This window comes from Triturus cristatus, chromosome 6, assembly GCF_964204655.1.
Source record: "Triturus cristatus chromosome 6, aTriCri1.1, whole genome shotgun sequence".
NCBI classification, from domain to species: Eukaryota; Metazoa; Chordata; class Amphibia; order Caudata; family Salamandridae; genus Triturus; species Triturus cristatus.
The window spans coordinates 884565135-884580320 of NC_140589.1; the positions used below are offsets into that span (position 1 = coordinate 884565135).

General features: G+C 45.4%; 13 non-coding genes across 13 annotated transcripts; 7 read left to right on the plus strand and 6 right to left on the minus strand.

The window, feature by feature from the left end:
• Positions 1-970: 970 nt before the first annotated feature.
• On the minus strand, positions 971-1043 carry TRNAR-ACG (transfer RNA arginine (anticodon ACG)). The gene has a single exon. It is a non-coding gene; the product is annotated as a tRNA-Arg (tRNA).
• Positions 1044-1825: 782 nt separating this feature from the next.
• LOC146820456 (U6 spliceosomal RNA) lies at positions 1826-1932 on the plus strand. The gene has a single exon (XR_014965205.1). It is a non-coding gene; the product is annotated as a U6 spliceosomal RNA (small nuclear RNA).
• Positions 1933-3797: 1865 nt separating this feature from the next.
• Positions 3798-3904, plus strand: LOC146820457 (U6 spliceosomal RNA). The gene has a single exon (XR_014965457.1). It is a non-coding gene; the product is annotated as a U6 spliceosomal RNA (small nuclear RNA).
• A 999-nt stretch (positions 3905-4903) lies between these two features.
• On the minus strand, positions 4904-4976 carry TRNAR-ACG (transfer RNA arginine (anticodon ACG)). Its single transcript has one exon. It is a non-coding gene; the product is annotated as a tRNA-Arg (tRNA).
• Positions 4977-5750: 774 nt separating this feature from the next.
• On the plus strand, positions 5751-5857 carry LOC146820459 (U6 spliceosomal RNA). The gene has a single exon (XR_014965206.1). It is a non-coding gene; the product is annotated as a U6 spliceosomal RNA (small nuclear RNA).
• A 1009-nt stretch (positions 5858-6866) lies between these two features.
• TRNAR-ACG (transfer RNA arginine (anticodon ACG)) lies at positions 6867-6939 on the minus strand. The gene has a single exon. It is a non-coding gene; the product is annotated as a tRNA-Arg (tRNA).
• Positions 6940-7713: 774 nt separating this feature from the next.
• Positions 7714-7820, plus strand: LOC146820461 (U6 spliceosomal RNA). Its single transcript, XR_014965207.1, has one exon. It is a non-coding gene; the product is annotated as a U6 spliceosomal RNA (small nuclear RNA).
• Positions 7821-9685: 1865 nt separating this feature from the next.
• LOC146820462 (U6 spliceosomal RNA) lies at positions 9686-9792 on the plus strand. The gene has a single exon (XR_014965401.1). It is a non-coding gene; the product is annotated as a U6 spliceosomal RNA (small nuclear RNA).
• A 999-nt stretch (positions 9793-10791) lies between these two features.
• TRNAR-ACG (transfer RNA arginine (anticodon ACG)) lies at positions 10792-10864 on the minus strand. The gene has a single exon. It is a non-coding gene; the product is annotated as a tRNA-Arg (tRNA).
• Positions 10865-11638: 774 nt separating this feature from the next.
• Positions 11639-11745, plus strand: LOC146820464 (U6 spliceosomal RNA). The gene has a single exon (XR_014965208.1). It is a non-coding gene; the product is annotated as a U6 spliceosomal RNA (small nuclear RNA).
• A 1009-nt stretch (positions 11746-12754) lies between these two features.
• TRNAR-ACG (transfer RNA arginine (anticodon ACG)) lies at positions 12755-12827 on the minus strand. The gene has a single exon. It is a non-coding gene; the product is annotated as a tRNA-Arg (tRNA).
• Positions 12828-13605: 778 nt separating this feature from the next.
• On the plus strand, positions 13606-13712 carry LOC146820466 (U6 spliceosomal RNA). Its single transcript, XR_014965209.1, has one exon. It is a non-coding gene; the product is annotated as a U6 spliceosomal RNA (small nuclear RNA).
• Positions 13713-14721: 1009 nt separating this feature from the next.
• Positions 14722-14794, minus strand: TRNAR-ACG (transfer RNA arginine (anticodon ACG)). Its single transcript has one exon. It is a non-coding gene; the product is annotated as a tRNA-Arg (tRNA).
• Between the last annotated feature and the right edge of the window lie 392 nt (positions 14795-15186).

Sequence of the window (15186 nt, forward strand, 5' to 3'; positions counted from 1 at the left end):
TTTTCAAGACTAATTAAAATAATAAAGCAGGTTCCAGTGCTTTCCTCCTAATATGTATTTTTCAATTTTTCTCTCCTCAACATTTTTAATGTATTTACCTCGCAGTAAAGAAGGTGCACTCTATGTGTCCAGCTGCATTTAGCAAGGAAGCCTGCAGGATTTCTGGGACTTTTCTTTCTCTTCTTCAGCCTCCCTGTCATTATTCTTCACAACCCCCAAATCTATACTGCTGCCAGCGATGCGTTGCTTTGTGGGAAGCAAGACAAAGAGAAGGGGAGGGCCTATGCAAATAATGGCCTCAGGGCTGTCTGGGAGTCCCTTTTCAGCAGTACTGTTAAAATCCGCCTTGCAACCAGATTGGTCGGGTAAGCTGAAAAACACCAGGCATGATTGGGCACCGGGTCCTCTAGGCCCTTGGAGGACATATTGGGCCTGCATCCCTCAGTTTCTGAGGTCCAAGAAATGTTCACCCTCCACCCTAATAGAGAGGTCTTGGCCGATCGGGGCAGAAGGGAGCAGGGCAAGATGCTCAAGATCCTGCTCTAATAATGAACTGCCTTCCTCTCTCCTTACCTGTGGTTATGCCTGGCTGCTTGGTTCCAGTTGTAGGCCTACATCCCACAGGCAATTTGCTTGTCTCTCTCACACATGTAAATGGGTCAGCACTCAAGTGCGCACACCTGCCTGCACCCACAGATCCTCTCACACACACTTTTCTCAACAAGATTTTTTCCTAGTTTAGAGACTCAGAGACCCATGTTGAAATACAAAAGCAGCACACTACATGACGGCCTTCACATAGAATCCAGCAGCAAATGGGAAACTTTTAACTAGCCGTGGTCCTATTACTGCAGCCCTACCATGGAACGACTGCTGGATGAGTCGTGCTCGAGAATATTGAACCTACAACAAGTCTGAGGTAAATAAGAATTCCACAGGAATACCATAAAACAGGGACCTATGACCCTTTCGAGCCAGATAGGAATCAAACCTACAATCTTCTGATCCGTAGTCAGACGCGTTATCCATTGCGCCACTGGCCCCATGTAGGTACACCCATACTTTTGTCCTTAAGAGGACCAGAAATTGTGTGTGTGTGTGTGTGTGTGTGTGTGTTTTAAAACACCATTCCATCAACCTTTTTAGCCATGTTTACTGCTCACAACCAGAAGACACAAGTAAACCCACCTGAGGGACCTCCTGAAATTCTGTTCTGTCAGGTGTTCCTAACTTATACAAAGGACTTTAGGAGGAGGAAGGACCTAAAAGTCAGGCGAAATGGTCCTAGATCCAAGGAAATGTTTTAGATCAGCCTCAGTTTCTTAAATAGTCTGCATTAACATCATCAGTTCCACGTCTGTGTGGAGCTGATCTTGAGGACTTCTTAATCAGCAGGCGGGTACAACAATAAAGTGTTTAATATTACAATACAGGCGAAAATTCAGACACCTTGTCATAGGCTCACCTTGTCCAGGGACCCAGGCATGCTGCCTTTCCACTCTCAGAGCCCTTCACCTAACCTACTGTGCAGCTGTTTCACCTCTAATATCACTGTTCCACAGGCAGCGTGATGTCACAATGTTCCTTGTCTGTAGCCTGAACCATGAGCCTTTGCAACCCTGGCATAATCTACATACTTCCAATTGGTGAAGTCTTGGACCACAAATGCAGTGAAGAATAATGGATTGTTACTCTTCATTCATTTTTGCCCATTGGCTCAGATTTGAATGCTTACAGGCCATCCGAGCATCTCTGCCAGGCCACCCTATGTCTAGAGACTGTAGATTTAGAGAGTTTATAAACATTGTAGGTTCATCAATAAAGTGTGCTCGCTTCGGCAGCACATATACTAAAATTGGAACGATACAGAGAAGATTAGCATGGCCCCTGCGCAAGGATGACACGCAAATTCGTGAAGCGTTCCATATTTTTACCAGCTTTCAGGAGAGAAATGTTCTATGTTTTCAAGACTAATTAAAATAATAAAGCAGGTTCCAGTGCTTTCCTCCTAATATGTATTTTTCAATTTTTCTCTCCTCAACATTTTTAATGTATTTACCTCGCAGTAAAGAAGGTGCACTCTATGTGTCCAGCTGCATTTAGCAAGGAAGCCTGCAGGACTTCTGGGACTTTTCTTTCTCTTCTTCAGCCTCCCTGTCATTATTCTTCACAACCCCCAAATCTATACTGCTGCCAGCGATGCGTTGCTTTGTGGGAAGCAAGACAAAGAGAAGGGGAGGGCCTATGCAAATGATGGCCTCAGGGCTGTCTGGGAGTCCCTTTTCAGCAGTACTGTTAAAATCCGCCTTGCAACCAGATTGGTCGGGTAAGCTGAAAAACACCAGGCATGATTGGGCACCGGGTCCTCTAGGCCCTTGGAGGACATATTGGGCCTGCATCCCTCAGTTTCTGAGGTCCAAGAAATGTTCACCCTCCACCCTAATAGAGAGGTCTTGGCCGATCGTGGCCGATCGGGGCAGAAGGGAGCAGGGCAAGATGCTCATGATCCTGCTCTAATAATGAACTGCCTTCCTCTCTCCTTACCTGTGGTTATGCCTGGCTGCTTGGTTCCAGTTGTAGGCCTACATCCCACAGGCAATTTGCTTGTCTCTCTCACACATGTAAATGGGTCAGCACTCAAGTGCACACACCTGCCTGCACCCACAGATCCTCTCACACACACTTTTCTCAACAAGATTTTTTCCTAGTTTAGAGACTCAGAGACCCATGTTGAAATACAAAAGCAGCACACCACATGACGGCCTTCACATAGAATCCAGCAGCAAATGGGAAACTTTTAACTAGCCGTGGTCCTATTACTGCAGCCCTACCATGGAACGACTGCTGGATGAGTCGTGCTCGAGAATATTGAACCTACAACAAGTCTGAGGTAAATAAGAATTCCACAGGAATACCATAAACAGGGACCTATGACCCTTTCGAGCCAGATAGGAATCAAACCTACAATCGACTGATCCGTAGTCAGACGCGTTATCCATTGCGCCACTGGCCCCATGTAGGTACACCCATACTTTTGTCCTTAAGAGGACCAGAAATTGTGTGTGTGTGTGTGTGTGTGTATGTGTGTTTTAAAACACCATTCCATCAACCTTTTTAGCCATGTTTACTGCTCACAACCAGAAGACACAAGTAAACCCACCTGAGGGACCTCCTGAAATTCTGTTCTGTCAGGTGTTCCTAACTTATACAAAGGACTTTAGGAGGAGGAAGGACCTAAAAGTCAGGCGAAATGGTCCTAGATCCAAGGAAATGTTTTAGATCAGCCTCAGTTTCTTAAATAGTCTGCATTAACATCATCAGTTCCACGTCTGTGTGGAGCTGATCTTGAGGACTTCTTAATCAGCAGGCGGGTACAACAATAAAGTGTTTAATATTACAATACAGGCGAAAATTCAGACACCTTGTCATAGGCTCACCTTGTCCAGGGACTCAGGCATGCTGCCTTTCCACTCTCAGAGCCCTTCACCTAACCTACTGTGCAGCTGTTTCACCTCTAATATCACTGTTCCACAGGCAGCGTGATGTCACAATGTTCCTTGTCTGTAGCCTGAACCATGAGCCTTTGCAACCCTGGCATAATCTACATACTTCCAATTGGTGAAGTCTTGGACCACAAATGCAGTGAAGAATAATGGATTGTTACTCTTCATTCATTTTTGCCCATTGGCTCAGATTTGAATGCTTACAGGCCATCCGAGCATCTCTGCCAGGCCACCCTATGTCTAGAGACTGTAGATTTAGAGAGTTTATAAACATTGTAGGTTCATCACTGAAGTGTGCTCGCTTCGGCAGCACATATACTAAAATTGGAACGATACAGAGAAGATTAGCATGGCCCCTGCGCAAGGATGACACGCAAATTCGTGAAGCGTGCCATATTTTTACCAGCTTTCAGGAGAGAAATGTTCTATGTTTTCAAGACTAATTGAAATAATAAAGCAGGTTCCAGTGCTTTCCTCCTAATATGTATTTTTCAATTTTTCTCTCCTCAACATTTTTAATGTATTTACCTCGCAGTAAAGAAGGTGTACTCTATGTGTCCAGCTGCATTTAGCAAGGAAGCCTGCAGGACTTCTGGGACTTTTCTTTCTCTTCTTCAGCCTCCCTGTCATTATTCTTCACAACCCCCAAATCTATACTGCTGCCAGCGATGCGTTGCTTTGTGGGAAGCAAGACAAAGAGAAGGGGAGGGCCTATGCAAATGATGGCCTCAGGGCTGTCTGGGAGTCCCTTTTCAGCAGTACTGTTAAAATCCGCCTTGCAACCAGATTGGTCTGGTAAGCTGAAAAATACCAGGCATGATTGGGCACCGGGTCCTCTAGGCCCTTGGAGGACATATTGGGCCTGCATCCCTCAGTTTCTGAGGTCCAAGAAATGTTCACCCTCCACCCTAATAGAGAGGTCTTGGCCGATCGGGGCAGAAGGGAGCAGGGCAAGATGCTCATGATCCTGCTCTAATAATGAACTGCCTTCCTCTCTCCTTACCTGTGGTTATGCCTGGCTGCTTGGTTCCAGTTGTAGGCCTACATCCCACAGGCAATTTGCTTGTCTCTCTCACACATGTAAATGGGTCAGCACTCAAGTGCGCACACCTGCCTGCACCCACAGATCCTCTCACACACACTTTTCTCAACAAGATTTTTTCCTAGTTTAGAGACTCAGAGACCCATGTTGAAATACAAAAGCAGCACACCACATGACGGCCTTCACATAGAATCCAGCAGCAAATGGGAAACTTTTAACCAGCCGTGGTCCTATTACTGCAGCCCTACCATGGAACGACTGCTGGATGAGTCGTGCTCAAGAATATTGAACCTACAACAAGTCTGAGGTAAATAAGAATTCCACAGGAATACCATAAAACAGGGACCTATGACCCTTTCGAGCCAGATAGGAGTCGAACCTACAATCTTCTGATCCGTAGTCAGACACGTTATCCATTGCGCCACTGGCCCCATGTAGGTACACCCATACTTTTGTCCTTAAGAGGACCAGAAATTGTGTGTGTGTGTGTGTGTGTTTTAAAACACCATTCCATCAACCTTTTTAGCCATGTTTACTGCTCACAACCAGAAGACACAAGTAAACCCACCTGAGGGACCTCCTGAAATTCTGTTCTGTCAGGTGTTCCTAACTTATACAAAGGACTTTAGGAGGAGGAAGGACCTAAAAGTCAGGCGAAATGGTCCTAGATCCAAGGAAATGTTTTAGATCAGCCTCAGTTTCTTAAATAGTCTGCATTAACATCATCAGTTCCACGTCTGTGTGGAGCTGATCTTGAGGACTTCTTAATCAGCAGGCGGGTACAACAATAAAGTGTTTAATATTACAATACAGGCGAAAATTCAGACACCTTGTCATAGGCTCACCTTGTCCAGGGACCCAGGCATGCTGCCTTTCCACTCTCAGAGCCCTTCACCTAACCTACTGTGCAGCTGTTTCACCTCTAATATCACTGTTCCACAGGCAGCTTGATGTCACAATGTTCCTTGTCTGTAGCCTGAACCATGAGCCTTTGCAACCCTGGCATAATCTACATACTTCCAATTGGTGAAGTCTTGGACCACAAATGCAGTGAAGAATAATGGATTGTTACTCTTCATTCATTTTTGCCCATTGGCTCAGATTTGAATGCTTACAGGCCATCCGAGCATCTCTGCCAGGCCACCCTATGTCTAGAGACTGTAGATTTAGAGAGTTTATAGACATTGTAGGTTCATCAATGAAGTGTGCTCGCTTCGGCAGCACATATACTAAAATTGGAACGATACAGAGAAGATTAGCATGGCCCCTGCGCAAGGATGACACGCAAATTCGTGAAGCGTTCCATATTTTTACCAGCTTTCAGGAGAGAAATGTTCTATGTTTTCAAGACTAATTGAAATAATAAAGCAGGTTCCAGTGCTTTCCTCCTAATATGTATTTTTCAATTTTTCTCTCCTCAACATTTTTAATGTATTTACCTCGCAGTAAAGAAGGTGCACTCTATGTGTCCAGCTGCATTTAGCAAGGAAGCCTGCAGGACTTCTGGGACTTTTCTTTCTCTTCTTCAGCCTCCCTGTCATTATTCTTCACAACCCCCAAATCTATACTGCTGCCAGCGATGCGTTGCTTTGTGGGAAGCAAGACAAAGAGAAGGGGAGGGCCTATGCAAATGATGGCCTCAGGGCTGTCTGGGAGTCCCTTTTCAGCAGTAATGTTAAAATCCGCCTTGCAACCAAATTGGTCGGGTAAGCTGAAAAACACAAGGCATGATTGGGCACCGGGTCCTCTAGGCCCTTGGAGGACATATTGGGCCTGCATCCCTCAGTTTCTGAGGTCCAAGAAATGTTCACCCTCCACCCTAATAGAGAGGTATTGGCCGATCGTGGCCGATCAGGGCAGAAGGGAGCAGGGCAAGATGCTCATGATCCTGCTCTAATAATGAACTGCCTTCCTCTCTCCTTACCTGTGGTTATGCCTGGCTGCTTGGTTCCAGTTGTAGGCCTACATCCCACAGGCAATTTGCTTGTCTCTCTCACACATGTAAATGGGTCAGCACTCAAGTGCACACACCTGCCTGCACCCACAGATCCTCTCACACACACTTTTCTCAACAAGATTTTTTCCTAGTTTAGAGACTCAGAGACCCATGTTGAAATACAAAAGCAGCACACTACATGACGGCCTTCACATAGAATCCAGCAGCAAATGGGAAACTTTTAACTAGCCGTGGTCCTATTACTGCAGCCCTACCATGGAACGACTGCTGGATGAGTCGTGCTCGAGAATATTGAACCTACAACAAGTCTGAGGTAAATAAGAATTCCACAGGAATACCATAAAACAGGGACCTATGACCCTTTCGAGCCAGATAGGAATCAAACCTACAATCTTCTGATCCGTAGTCAGACGCGTTATCCATTGCGCCACTGGCCCCATGTAGGTACACCCATACTTTTGTCCTTAAGAGGACCAGAAATTGTGTGTGTGTGTGTGTGTGTTTTAAAACACCATTCCATCAACATTTTTAGCCATGTTTACTGCTCACAACCAAAAGACACAAGTAAACCCACCTGAGGGACCTCCTGAAATTCTGTTCTGTCAGGTGTTCCTAACTTATACAAAGGACTTTAGGAGGAGGAAGGACCTAAAAGTCAGGCGAAATGGTCCTAGATCCAAGGAAATGTTTTAGATCAGCCTCAGTTTCTTAAATAGTCTGCATTAACATCATCAGTTCCACGTCTGTGTGGAGCTGATCTTGAGGACTTCTTTATCAGCAGGCGGGTACAACAATAAAGTGTTTAATATTACAATACAGGCGAAAATTCAGACACCTTGTCATAGGCTCACCTTGTCCAGGGACCCAGGCATGCTACCTTTCCACTCTCAGAGCCCTTCACCTAACCTACTGTGCAGCTGTTTCACCTCTAATATCACTGTTCCACAGGCAGCGTGATGTCACAATGTTCCTTGTCTGTAGCCTGAACCATGAGCCTTTGCAACCCTGGCATAATCTACATACTTCCAATTGGTGAAGTCTTGGACCACAAATGCAGTGAAGAATAATGGATTGTTACTCTTCATTCATTTTTGCCCATTGGCTCAGATTTGAATGCTTACAGGCCATCCGAGCATCTCTGCCAGGCCACCCTATGTCTAGAGACTGTAGATTTAGAGAGTTTATAAACATTGTAGGTTCATCAATGAAGTGTGCTCGCTTCGGCAGCACATATACTAAAATTGGAACGATACAGAGAAGATTAGCATGGCCCCTGCGCAAGGATGACACGCAAATTCGTGAAGCGTTCCATATTTTTACCAGCTCTCAGGAGAGAAATGTTCTATGTTTTCAAGACTAATTAAAATAATAAAGCAGGTTCCAGTGCTTTCCTCCTAATATGTATTTTTCAATTTTTCTCTCCTCAACATTTTTAATGTATTTACCTCGCAGTAAAGAAGGTGCACTCTATGTGTCCAGCTGCATTTAGCAAGGAAGCCTGCAGGATTTCTGGGACTTTTCTTTCTCTTCTTCAGCCTCCCTGTCATTATTCTTCACAACCCCCAAATCTATACTGCTGCCAGCGATGCGTTGCTTTGTGGGAAGCAAGACAAAGAGAAGGGGAGGGCCTATGCAAATGATGGCCTCAGGGCTGTCTGGGAGTCCCTTTTCAGCAGTACTGTTAAAATCCGCCTTGCAACCAGATTGGTCGGGTAAGCTGAAAAACACCAGGCATGATTGGGCACCGGGTCCTCTAGGCCCTTGGAGGACATATTGGGCCTGCATCCCTCAGTTTCTGAGGTCCAAGAAATGTTCACCCTCCACCCTAATAGAGAGGTCTTGGCCGATCGTGGCCGATCGGGGCAGAAGGGAGCAGGGCAAGATGCTCATGATCCTGCTCTAATAATGAACTGCCTTCCTCTCTCCTTACCTGTGGTTATGCCTGGCTGCTTGGTTCCAGTTGTAGGCCTACATCCCACAGGCAATTTGCTTGTCTCTCTCACACATGTAAATGGGTCAGCACTCAAGTGCACACACCTGCCTGCACCCACAGATCCTCTCACACACACTTTTCTCAACAAGATTTTTTCCTAGTTTAGAGACTCAGAGACCCATGTTGAAATACAAAAGCAGCACACCACATGACGGCCTTCACATAGAATCCAGCAGCAAATGGGAAACTTTTAACTAGCCGTGGTCCTATTACTGCAGCCCTACCATGGAACGACTGCTGGATGAGTCGTGCTCGAGAATATTGAACCTACAACAAGTCTGAGGTAAATAAGAATTCCACAGGAATACCATAAACAGGGACCTATGACCCTTTCGAGCCAGATAGGAATCAAACCTACAATCGTCTGATCCGTAGTCAGACGCGTTATCCATTGCGCCACTGGCCCCATGTAGGTACACCCATACTTTTGTCCTTAAGAGGACCAGAAATTGTGTGTGTGTGTGTGTGTGTGTGTGTGTGTTTTAAAACACCATTCCATCAACCTTTTTAGCCATGTTTACTGCTCACAACCAGAAGACACAAGTAAACCCACCTGAGGGACCTCCTGAAATTCTGTTCTGTCAGGTGTTCCTAACTTATACAAAGGACTTTAGGAGGAGGAAGGACCTAAAAGTCAGGCGAAATGGTCCTAGATCCAAGGAAATGTTTTAGATCAGCCTCAGTTTCTTAAATAGTCTGCATTAACATCATCAGTTCCACGTCTGTGTGGAGCTGATCTTGAGGACTTCTTAATCAGCAGGCGGGTACAACAATAAAGTGTTTAATATTACAATACAGGCGAAAATTCAGACACCTTGTCATAGGCTCACCTTGTCCAGGGACCCAGGCATGCTGCCTTTCCACTCTCAGAGCCCTTCACCTAACCTACTGTGCAGCTGTTTCACCTCTAATATCACTGTTCCACAGGCAGCGTGATGTCACAATGTTCCTTGTCTGTAGCCTGAACCATGAGCCTTTGCAACCCTGGCATAATCTACATACTTCCAATTGGTGAAGTCTTGGACCACAAATGCAGTGAAGAATAATGGATTGTTACTCTTCATTCATTTTTGCCCATTGGCTCAGATTTGAATGCTTACAGGCCATCCGAGCATCTCTGCCAGGCCACCCTATGTCTAGAGACTGTAGATTTAGAGAGTTTATAAACATTGTAGGTTCATCACTGAAGTGTGCTCGCTTCGGCAGCACATATACTAAAATTGGAACGATACAGAGAAGATTAGCATGGCCCCTGCGCAAGGATGACACGCAAATTCGTGAAGCGTACCATATTTTTACCAGCTTTCAGGAGAGAAATGTTCTATGTTTTCAAGACTAATTGAAATAATAAAGCAGGTTCCAGTGCTTTCCTCCTAATATGTATTTTTCAATTTTTCTCTCCTCAACATTTTTAATGTATTTACCTCGCAGTAAAGAAGGTGTACTCTATGTGTCCAGCTGCATTTAGCAAGGAAGCCTGCAGGACTTCTGGGACTTTTCTTTCTCTTCTTCAGCCTCCCTGTCATTATTCTTCACAACCCCCAAATCTATACTGCTGCCAGCGATGCGTTGCTTTGTGGGAAGCAAGACAAAGAGAAGGGGAGGGCCTATGCAAATGATGGCCTCAGGGCTGTCTGGGAGTCCCTTTTCAGCAGTACTGTTAAAATCCGCCTTGCAACCAGATTGGTCTGGTAAGCTGAAAAATACCAGGCATGATTGGGCACCGGGTCCTCTAGGCCCTTGGAGGACATATTGGGCCTGCATCCCTCAGTTTCTGAGGTCCAAGAAATGTTCACCCTCCACCCTAATAGAGAGGTCTTGGCCGATCGGGGCAGAAGGGAGCAGGGCAAGATGCTCAAGATCCTGCTCTAATAATGAACTGCCTTCCTCTCTCCTTACCTGTGGTTATGCCTGGCTGCTTGGTTCCAGTTGTAGGCCTACATCCCACAGGCAATTTGCTTGTCTCTCTCACACATGTAAATGGGTCAGCACTCAAGTGCGCACACCTGCCTGCACCCACAGATCCTCTCACACACACTTTTCTCAACAAGATTTTTTCCTAGTTTAGAGACTCAGAGACCCATGTTGAAATACAAAAGCAGCACACCACATGACGGCCTTCACATAGAATCCAGCAGCAAATGGGAAACTTTTAACCAGCCGTGGTCCTATTACTGCAGCCCTACCATGGAACGACTGCTGGATGAGTCGTGCTCAAGAATATTGAACCTACAACAAGTCTGAGGTAAATAAGAATTCCACAGGAATACCATAAAACAGGGACCTATGACCCTTTCGAGCCAGATAGGAGTCGAACCTACAATCTTCTGATCCGTAGTCAGACACGTTATCCATTGCGCCACTGGCCCCATGTAGGTACACCCATACTTTTGTCCTTAAGAGGACCAGAAATTGTGTGTGTGTGTGTGTGTGTTTTAAAACACCATTCCATCAACCTTTTTAGCCATGTTTACTGCTCACAACCAGAAGACACAAGTAAACCCACCTGAGGGACCTCCTGAAATTCTGTTCTGTCAGGTGTTCCTAACTTATACAAAGGACTTTAGGAGGAGGAAGGACCTAAAAGTCAGGCGAAATGGTCCTAGATCCAAGGAAATGTTTTAGATCAGCCTCAGTTTCTTAAATAGTCTGCATTAACATCATCAGTTCCACGTCTGTGTGGAGCTGATCTTGAGGACTTCTTAATCAGCAGGCGGGTACAACAATAAAGTGTTTAATATTACAATACAGGTGAAAATTCAGACACCTTGTCATAGGCTCACCTTGTCCAGGGACCCAGGCATGCTGCCTTTCCACTCTCAGAGCCCTTCACCTAACCTACTGTGCAGCTGTTTCACCTCTAATATCACTGTTCCACAGGCAGCGTGATGTCACAATGTTCCTTGTCTGTAGCCTGAACCATGAGCCTTTGCAACCCTGGCATAATCTACATACTTCCAATTGGTGAAGTCTTGGACCACAAATGCAGTGAAGAATAATGGATTGTTACTCTTCATTCATTTTTGCCCATTGGCTCAGATTTGAATGCTTACAGGCCATCCGAGCATCTCTGCCAGGCCACCCTATGTCTAGAGACTGTAGATTTAGAGAGTTTATAAACATTGTAGGTTCATCAATGAAGTGTGCTCGCTTCGGCAGCACATATACTAAAATTGGAACGATACAGAGAAGATTAGCATGGCCCCTGCGCAAGGATGACACGCAAATTCGTGAAGCGTTCCATATTTTTACCAGCTTTCAGGAGAGAAATGTTCTATGTTTTCAAGACTAATTGAAATAATAAAGCAGGTTCCAGTGCTTTCCTCCTAATATGTATTTTTCAATTTTTCTCTCCTCAACATTTTTAATGTATTTACCTCGCAGTAAAGAAGGTGCACTCTATGTGTCCAGCTGCATTTAGCAAGGAAGCCTGCAGGACTTCTGGGACTTTTCTTTCTCTTCTTCAGCCTCCCTGTCATTATTCTTCACAACCCCCAAATCTATACTGCTGCCAGCGATGCGTTGCTTTGTGGGAAGCAAGACAAAGAGAAGGGGAGGGCCTATGCAAATGATGGCCTCAGGGCTGTCTGGGAGTCCCTTTTCAGCAGTACTGTTAAAATCCGCCTTGCAACCAGATTGGTCGGGTAAGCTGAAAAACACCAGGCATGATTGGGCACCGGGTCCTCTAGGCCCTTGGAGGACATATTGGGCCTGCATCCCTCAGTTTCTGAGGTCCAAGAAATGTTCACCCTCCACCCTAATAGAGAGGTCTTGGCCGATCGTGGCCGATCGGGGCAGAAGGGAGCAGGGCAAGATGCTCATGATCCTGCTCTAATAATGAACTGCCTTCCTCTCTCCTTACCTGTGGTTATGCCTGGCTGCTTGGTTCCAGTTGTAGGCCTACATCCCACAGGCAATTTGCTTGTCTCTCTCACACATGTAAATGGGTCAGCACTCAAGTGCACACACCTGCCTGCACCCACAGATCCTCTCACACACACTTTTCTCAACAAGATTTTTTCCTAGTTTAGAGACTCAGAGACCCATGTTGAAATACAAAAGCAGCACACCACATGACGGCCTTCACATAGAATCCAGCAGCAAATGGGAAACTTTTAACCAGCCGTGGTCCTATTACTGCAGCCCTACCATGGAACGACTGCTGGATGAGTCGTGCTCAAGAATATTGAACCTACAACAAGTCTGAGGTAAATAAGAATTCCACAGGAATACCATAAAACAGGGACCTATGAACCTTTCGAGCCAGATAGGAGTCGAACCTACAATCTTCTGATCCGTAGTCAGACGCGTTATCCATTGCGCCACTGGCCCCATGTAGGTACACCCATACTTTTGTCCTTAAGAGGACCAGAAATTGTGTGTGTGTGTGTGTGTGTGTGTTTTAAAACACCATTCCATCAACCTTTTTAGCCATGTTTACTGCTCACAACCAGAAGACACAAGTAAACCCACCTGAGGGACCTCCTGAAATTCTGTTCTGTCAGGTGTTCCTAACTTATACAAAGGACTTTAGGAGGAGGAAGGACCTAAAAGTCAGGCGAAATGGTCCTAGATCCAAGGAAATGTTTTAGATCAGCCTCAGTTTCTTAAATAGTCTGCATTAACATCATCAGTTCCACGTCTGTGTGGAGCTGATCTTGAGGACTTCTTAATCAGCAGGCGGGTACAACAATAAAGTGTTTAATATTACAATACAGGCGAAAATTCAGACACCTTGTCATAGGCTCACCTTGTCCAGGGACCCAGGCATGCTGCCTTTCCACTCTCAGAGCCCTTCACCTAACCTACTGTGCAGCTGTTTCACCTCTAATATCACTGTTCCACAGGCAGCTTGATGTCACAATGTTCCTTGTCTGTAGCCTGAACCATGAGCCTTTGCAACCCTGGCATAATCTACATACTTCCAATTGGTGAAGTCTTGGACCACAAATGCAGTGAAGAATAATGGATTGTTACTCTTCATTCATTTTTGCCCATTGGCTCAGATTTGAATGCTTACAGGCCATCCGAGCATCTCTGCCAGGCCACCCTATGTCTAGAGACTGTAGATTTAGAGAGTTTATAGACATTGTAGGTTCATCAATGAAGTGTGCTCGCTTCGGCAGCACATATACTAAAATTGGAACGATACAGAGAAGATTAGCATGGCCCCTGCGCAAGGATGACACGCAAATTCGTGAAGCGTTCCATATTTTTACCAGCTTTCAGGAGAGAAATGTTCTATGTTTTCAAGACTAATTGAAATAATAAAGCAGGTTCCAGTGCTTTCCTCCTAATATGTATTTTTCAATTTTTCTCTCCTCAACATTTTTAATGTATTTACCTCGCAGTAAAGAAGGTGCACTCTATGTGTCCAGCTGCATTTAGCAAGGAAGCCTGCAGGACTTCTGGGACTTTTCTTTCTCTTCTTCAGCCTCCCTGTCATTATTCTTCACAACCCCCAAATCTATACTGCTGCCAGCGATGCGTTGCTTTGTGGGAAGCAAGACAAAGAGAAGGGGAGGGCCTATGCAAATGATGGCCTCAGGGCTGTCTGGGAGTCCCTTTTCAGCAGTAATGTTAAAATCCGCCTTGCAACCAAATTGGTCGGGTAAGCTGAAAAACACAAGGCATGATTGGGCACCGGGTCCTCTAGGCCCTTGGAGGACATATTGGGCCTGCATCCCTCAGTTTCTGAGGTCCAAGAAATGTTCACCCTCCACCCTAATAGAGAGGTATTGGCCGATCGTGGCCGATCAGGGCAGAAGGGAGCAGGGCAAGATGCTCATGATCCTGCTCTAATAATGAACTGCCTTCCTCTCTCCTTACCTGTGGTTATGCCTGGCTGCTTGGTTCCAGTTGTAGGCCTACATCCCACAGGCAATTTGCTTGTCTCTCTCACACATGTAAATGGGTCAGCACTCAAGTGCACACACCTGCCTGCACCCACAGATCCTCTCACACACACTTTTCTCAACAAGATTTTTTCCTAGTTTAGAGACTCAGAGACCCATGTTGAAATACAAAAGCAGCACACTACATGACGGCCTTCACATAGAATCCAGCAGCAAATGGGAAACTTTTAACTAGCCGTGGTCCTATTACTGCAGCCCTACCATGGAACGACTGCTGGATGAGTCGTGCTCGAGAATATTGAACCTACAACAAGTCTGAGGTAAATAAGAATTCCACAGGAATACCATAAAACAGGGACCTATGACCCTTTCGAGCCAGATAGGAATCAAACCTACAATCTTCTGATCCGTAGTCAGACGCGTTATCCATTGCGCCACTGGCCCCATGTAGGTACACCCATACTTTTGTCCTTAAGAGGACCAGAAATTGTGTGTGTGTGTGTGTGTGTGTGTGTGTTTTAAAACACCATTCCATCAACCTTTTTAGCCATGTTTACTGCTCACAACCAGAAGACACAAGTAAACCCACCTGAGGGACCTCCTGAAATTCTGTTCTGTCAGGTGTTCCTAACTTATACAAAGGACTTTAGGAGGAGGAAGGACCTAAAAGTCAGGCGAAATGGTCCTAGATCCAAGGAAATGTTTTAGATCAGCCTCAGTTTCTTAAATAGTCTGCATTAACATCATCAGTTCCACGTCTGTGTGGAGCTGATCTTGAGGACTTCTTAATCAGCAGGCGGGTACAACAATAAAGTGTTTAATATTACAATACAGGC